Consider the following 9,222-nt stretch of genomic DNA (forward strand, 5'->3'; position numbering starts at 1 on the left):
AATTAACACAGGAGAGGGAGGGCAGAGTGAATAAACGGCCAACTGTAGGGTACATAAGAGAAGAAATGGGATGAAAATTTATATCAGATTGCCCAGGGTGTTAGGAAAGAATCTCAGATGTCCCTCAGAGTAAAATGCCAAACTTTGAAGCAGAGGAATGCCACACACCAACATTTCAAAGGATCGTGTGCAGTAGGAAAGGAAGACACTGGAAGAGCAGTGAGGAGACAGAAACAACTTTGCACAGAAATCCAGGGGAGAGAGGTGCCCATTTGTTCCAGTGAGTTAGCAAACAAAATGGTGACCAGTGGTAGAAATATGGATATACACGTATATATGTACACATATGAAATGAAAATTGACAGGATTTGAAACTCTACAGCATATTGTGCACAGAGAACAAAGACTAAGAATGGAAAACTGAAAGAACACCTCCATTGACTAAAACAAGGGATTTGGGGGGAAAGCTAACAATTTCTTGCTTCTGCATACCCCATAGCTGTGGAAAGACAGCAACATGGGCTAAAGGATAATAGCATTTTGGAAATAGTGACTGTATTTTGGAACTTAAATATATTGAATTACTCCAGATAGATTTCTACTTTTCCATGGGAATCTTTTTGCGGCTTGTTTGCATTTAAAAAGGTTAATATGAAGCCTCTGTGAAGGTTCTCTTTTCTTACCAGAAACATTTCATTTCTTCTAAAAGTTAATGTTTCTCTTCCTCTCTTTCCAGTATCCGTGATAGTTACACAACAGTTCCTTTAGAGGTCTCAGGTATATAACTTCAGGCTTTCTCTCCTACAGTTGGCCCCTCTGTGTATGCTATGTGACCTCTGCCTAGATCACTTTGCACTGAGGGAGGTGTATGCAAATGAGCTCACACTCTCACAGATGAAAGAAACAAACTCATACATTAAAAACCTACCAAGTTAGTAGGTAGGAACTGAGAATCAGAGATTATTAATATGCATTTCCTTCAGGAAGCTTTCTCTTCACTTTGAGTAGTTCGATTGTATATATCTTTGAGTTATATTTGTTTACATACTGTACTTCCACCTTAATAAAAATAGATCGTTCATAAAATTTAGATTCAAGAAATAGTGATGCTAAAAGCATGTAACAAAATCAGCAAGCTTATGGAGACAGGATGTAGCTCAGTATTAAACATTCAACTAACTAACATGCATGAGGCCTGGGGAAACTGGAAAACACATGCACGCGCGCGCGCGCACACACACACACACACAGAGAGAGAGAGAGAGAGAGAGGAGAGAGAGAGAGAGAGAGAGAGAGAGAGAGAGAGACTTCTAACTCCATCTCCCTTAAGCTATTCAGACTTTTAAAATTATTTCTTTTATTTTTGAGATTATAGTGTGACTGCATCATTCCCCTTCTCTTTCCTCCTTTTCAACACTCCTGCATTTTCCTCCTTGCTTTCTTTCTAATTCATGACCTCCTTTCTTTTCATTAGTTGTTGCAACATAATATACATAGTTCTATATATATCTATACACAACCACCCAGGGCTAAGGAAGATTGGCGGAGAATCTATGGCTGCCAGTTAATTAAGACACATAACCTCTAACTACATTATGAGGATTAGTCCTTATACCTACGGATAACTGGACTTCTCATCCCTCCTCAAGCAAACCTTTCCCTGTTGCTTTGCCCAACTCCATCCCTACAGGACATACATCTAATGTGCCCAGGGTGCATATCAACTCTTTTAGTTGGTGTCTTTTCTTTTCCTAATATAGCAACATTTTTCCAATTTGCATCCCAGTATTGCCTCCCCCTTCTCTCATTGTCTTTTCAATGCAGTGACAGTATAATTTTAATTGAATACATCAATCATTTCATAATTGTCCTATAAATTATTACTCAGAAATTAGTCCTGCAGCACAATTCTGACCCATGGTTTTTACATTCCTCCCTGATGGCTGTCTAGCAAGCTCAGAGTCCAAATTTTCAAGCATCCCCTAGAGTGCTTACTGTTGCCTCAGCCTCTGTCTTAAATCCCTCCATAGTCTCTTAAGGAATCATGAATGAAAGGGAAGTTGACTTAGAACATCGCATCCTGGCCTACCTTCAAGTCACACGTGGATTCTTGAGCTGAGCACTTTCCTTTGGGTATTCTAAAAGATTTGTCACATTTGTTTTGTGTTGGATTATGGTGGATGGATGTCTCATCTCTGGCTAAGGTGTCATTCACTGGCTCAATCCCTCTGCGATAAATAAAGATTGTGGTACCGCACCTGTTAGTTCTTCAGAGTTGTAGAAATTTTTAATATTATTTCATTTGCAGATTTCTATGTCCTATGTGCCAACTATAGAACTAATTTGATTTATGTGCTGAACGCTCCTGAGTTTTCTGGGTATTTGGGGTTTATTTGTTTGTTTTTCTCTCCTGTTTAACATCACTTCATTGCTTCATTTGCTGTTTTCTTTGAGTTTTGTTAAATTTCCTATCCAGATTTTTTAGTTCAAGCTTCACTTATTGAAATTTCTCTTTCTTTTTATCTGAAAAAATGTCTATTATAATTGATCATATAAAATAATATGTCTTTACAAATATCCCTATCACTATGTTAATATTTTGATATGCTCTATAAAATCTAAATTTCTTCTGGATTACAAAATAAACCCAGCCCAGAGATTATATTGTTCTCTCCTCTCTTTCCCTCTCCTCTCTTCAATACTGAATATATTCTTCTTCGTAGGATGTTAAGCTGTATGCCAGTTCCCCTGAGAGGGCAAAATATGGAACACTTCACGAATTTGCGTGTCATCCTTGCACAGGGGCCATGCTAATCTTCTCTGCATCGTTCCAATTTTAGTATGTGTGCTGCTGAAGCGAGCACGAATATATTCTTGATATTTGCTAACTTAATAGTCTCCTATTAATTTTTCAATCGATATTTGGAAGTTTGGAACATGTCATTCAGTCATTGAAATCATGATTAGTGATTCCTCTTGTCACCTTGTTCATGACCTGAGTTCATTAGCGAGGACCCCACATGGTGGAAAACCAAATCCTGCAAGCTGGCCTCTGACTTGCCCGTGGGATAGCATGGACATGCATGCCCATGAACATGCACACGATTGATGGATAAATTATAGAAAGAGAGAATAAAAGTGAGGTTACCTAGAGAATGGTTTACACAGTCTCTTTGGAAAAGAATTGCAAATGTGTGGAGTGGTGGAAGAAAGTCTAATCGAGTTTTTGGGTTGTAAGAAATGTTTACTTCAATCTCTGTCTCCTGTGCTCTCAAATTAAGACATGGTGACAACAAATGACTAGTCACTGTGAAGCTCTGTTTCATTTCTGGTCTTGCTTTCCTGAGATCCCAGATGTTGTCCAGAGCTCACCTTCAGTCCAGTCACTGATGCAGCTTCCTTTATCAGTTTGCTTTGTCATATTGACCGGTTTTGAAACATCATTGCTCTTCATTGCATTACTGCTTTTGGATAAGAATGATTTCACATCTGTTTACAATTGCCTAGGCAGAACTTGTGAATGCTAATAGGAATGGAGGAAAGTAGCACAGTCTTGCTATCTTTTACTGAAATTATAGCTGCAAAGGGGTTCTTCTTTCTGCATTCATTCCAATAAGACACTTTCTTTAAGGGATGATCAAAGGAGAATGTGAAGTTCCATGCCTCTTCTGTGCTTCTGAATACCTCTCTCATTGCTAAAATCTCTCCTTTTGAAAGATATGGTTAACAACTAAAATATAAATTTGGATTATTAGGTTTTCATAAATAATTTTTCATTTAATATTTGATGTTTCTTTCAACTAATGTTGACTCACTAGTGTCTTAAGAGTTAAGTAGAGACATTTCTTAATATTTCCATATTTTATCTAGCAGCATGTCTTATTTTATAGGATAAAACATAAGATTTAGCTTTTATATTCATATATGAAAATGTTGGCTCCTTTCTGAGGAAAATTCTCTCTTCCATGCTCCACATCACTTAGTTGCCTACAGTTCAATGAGGCCTCTGCTTCCTCTCTCCATGCACCATCTACTATTGTTATCCTTGTTCAGATCATGTATAAGCAATCATGTGAGTGTGACTTCATGGTTGTAGCCTCTGAAATTCCTAGAAGACAGAATATCACCACAGACTCACTGTCCCTCCACCTCTAACAATCTTTCTGCCCTCTTTTGCATGATGACCCCTGAGCCTTAGATGTATGCATCGGTTTTCTAATGCCAAATAGCCCTAAAAACATATTACAAATAACATTATACTGACTGACCAGGAGATAGATAGATAGATAGATAAATAGATAGATAGATAGATAATTAGATAGATATAGAAAAGCAACTGATGTAAAAGAAAAAAGGCCATGAATTGGAAAAAAGAGCAAAGAGATGAGAATACTTGGAAGAATGAAAATGAAGGGGCATATGATGAAATAGTAATATTAAATGAAAAGAAAAATAATATTTAGCTAGATATAAATCCAAGTCTATAGTTATTCTTTCCTTGGCATCTGTCCCAACCATTTATCAAAGAGGAACAGTATGACACATAAACCAGATCCTCGGTTGTGCTCCCTGTTAGCTGTGCTAAAGACAAACTGAGGATTGAGGATTGGTTTGTGTGTTGTGCGGAGACACAGAGAGACAGACAGAGACAGAGACAGAAAGAGACAGAGATAGAGAGAGATAGATAGCTCATCAAAATAGTGTCTGGGTCATAGCGTTTAAAGAAGAATCTACTGAAGTATCCACTAATCTTCCTTGTCTTAAAGTCTGAGATTACAAACGAGGAATAGTTGCTTGGGTTTTTGTTGTTGTTGTTGTTGTTGTTGTTGTTGTTTTGGGAGGTGGTTTTTTTGGTTTGTTTTTGTTTTGTCTGTTTTTCATTCAAGAATAGTTGAAGTGTTTGCAGAAAATAACAAAGAAATGATAGATCTAGCCTGGTCCCTTTTTTCCCCATTCTCACTTCCTAGGGCCAGGCCAGAGTAATAGAGATAAGGGAAAATGAATATGTAAAGAAGCCAAATGAAATAAAAAGATTCTTCCCCATCTTCTGTAAAAATTTGCTGCAACAAAACACCTAAATTAGAAGCCCTGGTCAAATGACCCCTAGACAAAAGTACTTCCTTCTGCTGTTTTAGATCCAGAGTTTTATGACTGTTTAGGAAGTGTAAAGCCAGAAAAGTGAAGGAAGGTGGAGTCTGGTAGACAATCATCTCACTAGATCTGTAGGGGTCCAATGCTGGCTGCTTACCTCCTGCCCATTCCTGCAGGTTTATGATTTAATCTGGTCACCAGGAATGAGGCTAACTGTGCAGTACACTTCCAATTTGGCTCTTAGTTAACAAACAGCATTCCAGGGAGCAAACCATACTACCTAAGAGGGCAGATAATGATTCTAGTGGTTAAATATTTAAATCTCTAAAACTGATCCCTTCTTTTACATTTTCTCTGGTTTAAGAACAATGAACCAGACACTATTTTGACCAACTATCTCCAAGGGTAATTTAATATACTTTGAAAAATTTATGCAACCTATATTTATACATATCTTATCTTCATTTGATTTCCATTGCTATGATAAAACAATGATCAAAAGCAACCTGGAGAGGAAAGTGTTCATTTAGCTTACATATTTTAGTCCATCATAGAAAGAAAACAAGGAAAGAACTTGAAGCAAAAATGGACACAGGATACCATGGAGGACCACCTCTGAGTGGCCTTCTCACCGTGGCTTACTTACTCACCACTACCTTCTCAGCAATGGCTCCGATTGTAGAGGGTTGGGCTCTCAGGACTCTCAGTCATTAATCAATACAATGCCCTACTGACTTGATCTAATAAAAAATATTTAATTATTTTAAATATTTAAATATTTTCTCTGTTGAGGTTCCCTCTTTCCAAATGATTTTAAGGTAGCTTGAGAAAAGTATCCAGCACATGTTTATACAAACCAGGATGAACCATTCCTTATTTGGGTTCTGTACTGGATGGATAGATCTTTTCCTTCACATTGGGTTCTGTACTGGATGGGTAGACCTTTTCCCTCACATTGCTGTTCTCCCTCATTTGGCTGATCATTTCCATCTTGTTAATAATAAAGCATCTGGTCTTGATTTTTTTCAATTTCTAAACAATAACTAAGGCTGACTTTTACTGTTGTACAGAATTGTAGAAAAAACTAATTTAGTCCTCAAAATCTAACTGCATTTAATCTATTCGTTCCTAAATCTGTTCTGAGTTACATAACTACAAAAGTTCTATTCGTGGCACAGATTCTTGAAATCCGATTTTTTTATAATATTTGTGCTATTTCTCCCACATTTTCAACTCGGTTTTGGGTTTTAAAATTTGTTATTATTCATCTCAAGAGAACATGAATAAACTGTCATTGCCATGTTCTTGTGGCTTGTTTCCACCTTTGGCTTCTGTCCATTCTCTTTTCAATATGGATAATAAAAAATAGTTTATAGTTTAAGAATAGAAAGGGGTCAAATATGAATATCATGGTTGGAGAGATGGGTCAGCCTATGACTTAAATTTGATTCCTGAAACTCAAATAGTGGAAGGACACAACCAATTCTTTTCAATTGTCCCTTGTCTGCTGTGTGTATGCAACCTCTCTCCACCTGACACACATATAAATGAATGAATGATTAAATAAATAAACTAACTTTCTCTCTCTCTCTCTCTCTCTCTCTCTCTCTCTCTCTCTCTCTCTCTAAAAAAAAGGAAAGGACAGTAAGATCATCTAACAAAACCAGGAAAATAGTGAAACTTTAAGGACTAGGCTGAGAAGAAATCATCTATGAAGGTGAGAAGAAAGCATTAAACTTGTAAAGACTGTGAGTCATAGCCAAGGGAAGGGATGTGAGTCTATACTAATTAATTTTTAGAAACATTTGCAGGTATATGTGTAAGATTAGTGAGAAGGGTACAGAAAAAGAAGACCTGAAATTCTACACCCTCAGTCATCCACGTCACCCAAAGATAATTCACAGCACTGATGTGTGTGTGTGTGTGTGTGTGTGTGTGCGTGTGTGTGTGTGTGTGTGTGTGTGTGTGATTAAATGAATGAAGACTCACCTGGTACAAATTACTAAGTTACTCTACTCCATTTTGATCCTCTATGAAATAAGCCTGCTAATAGTAGCTGCAGATAGTCTTCTTAGTAACTGAGAGACTATGAGTAAAGTATCAAAAAATAAAAAGCACAATGGTTAATTTAACAAACAGTGATAACTAACAATTATTCAAATTTCACGAAATCTCATAAGTCATCTCTGAGATTCACAGAAAAACTATCGGTTAAGGTCTATTTTACCTGGTAAAAGAGAATTTTATTTTTGGATACGAAAAATAGTGTTTGTCCCAACAAGTTCTAGTTTATCTTACAATGTGTTATCTTTCTAGATCATTGGGGATCTCATGCCATGCCCTTAGCTTGATAGACTTTCTTACCTACACTGAGTGCAAGAGAACCAGCTCAGTGTTTCTGTGTTCACTTTTTTAAAAGATACCCATTATTATGAAATTCATGTGTCCTCTCTAAAATTAATGCTGCAATGCTAAAATTAATACTTAAATTTCCCAATGTAATAACTAAGAGCTATAGTTTATTAGAAGATGATGTACTAAGTCATGAAGTCACAGCTCTCACCATTGGCCATACTAGTAAAAGGGATGAAGAGAACTGACTTGTCTCCTTATGTCTCTGTGATTTGTGCCACTTGACAACACAGCGTTTGTACCTTCACCTGCATGAGCATAATGTAAGAATACCCTCACCAGATATATAAAACCATGAGAAAATAAATGTCTTCTTTTTGTAAATTATTCAGACCCAAACACAGCCTTTTATTAGTACCAATGGATCAAGACAGAACTGTCAATTAAACCAGGTGCTATAGCCACATGGAGATAATAAAGTTGATTATCTGCTAAACTATACTTGAAGTCCAGTTAGTGCCTATTTACTGAACATGAGTTCAAGAGCTTTATCAACTACAAAGCTTTGACTCTTTATAAAATTTAGAAAGAAAACAAAGTTTAAAATAACAAAATAAAAATTTAAGTACCTTTTGCTTGGCAATATTCGAAATAGTTTTGTTATACATAGCAAATAACATACATCTTACATTTAATAAAGAAACCTTACATATTTTGAAAATATAAAGAGTTGCTTGAAAACAATATAACAATAATAAAAAATGAAGACTCCAAATGCCAAATGTAATATACCTAAATATTATATAGTGTTTGGTGACAGACAAGCCGTTGCATTTTTCAAGGGAATTTGAAAATGAGGTGTTCATTCAATGAAGATGATATATTTCAAAACATATGAAAGTTAATTTTAGGGATACCACCAATATAGATGGATCAAACAAAATATCGAAGAATTGTGCAAGTCTTTAGTCAACGTTTATGTTTTCTTGTAAGTCTCAGGTGTTTTAGTTATCTGTGTATGCTTGTATTTTACCAAAACATAATTTTTCATTAAAATATTTATTATTTTGTGATATAATATACACATAATCAAAAAATTGTCTTACTGTAAGGAGAATGTATCTCAGTGGACAGTAAAAAGCTAGATAAATTATTCAGGAGCTTTAAGTTCTTTGAATTGGAGTTAAAGAACGTTATATTAATCTTAAAACCGCCTTTGTCTTTACAGTCTACACACATGGAAAAATTACTGGTGATTATGTAGAAAGAGTGCTGTGTCTGGAAATTGTAAAAACCGGTCATGTTCTGTGAACGGTACTTTTGAGTGTTAATGTGAGCCTGTGATTCAGGGAAGGGCACCTACATTTCAAATGCATCTTTCTCATGATCCCAAGTGCTCAGTTAAGTCAATGTCTGCATAACTGTTTCAGCAACTAAAATACTGAAGCAGACGAATAAATTTTAAAAACTCCAACACAACAGAAATGGGGGAAAAATCACTTGCAGAAAAATTCTATTTGCTCTAAAGAGCTTTCATATTTGTGTATATAATTCTTTTTTCATTAAAAATAAGCCAATGATTAATATTATGACATTTCTCCACATTGGGTGTGTGGTCTTAGTCTTACAGGACTAATTTTAATACAAATTTGAGGACTTACAGATTTTTTTTACACACTTGTAACTCACAGTAAGACATTTACATAAAACCTGTCATAATTTACAGCCATCTCAAAAAATGTGCTTAATAAATTTATAGCAGTGGTTCTCAACCTTTGA

The 9,222-nt window shown here is 35.9% G+C and overlaps 1 non-coding gene across 1 annotated transcript; it reads right to left on the reverse strand.

Moving 5' to 3' along the window:
- Positions 1–2,757: 2,757 nt before the first annotated feature.
- On the reverse strand, positions 2,758–2,864 carry LOC120096448 (U6 spliceosomal RNA). The gene has a single exon (XR_015636430.1). It is a non-coding gene; the product is annotated as a U6 spliceosomal RNA (small nuclear RNA).
- Positions 2,865–9,222: the final 6,358 nt, after the last annotated feature.

This window comes from Rattus norvegicus, chromosome 13, assembly GCF_021556685.1.
Source record: "Rattus norvegicus strain SHRSP/BbbUtx chromosome 13, alternate assembly SHRSP_T2T, whole genome shotgun sequence".
NCBI lineage: Eukaryota > Metazoa > Chordata > Mammalia > Rodentia > Muridae > Rattus > Rattus norvegicus.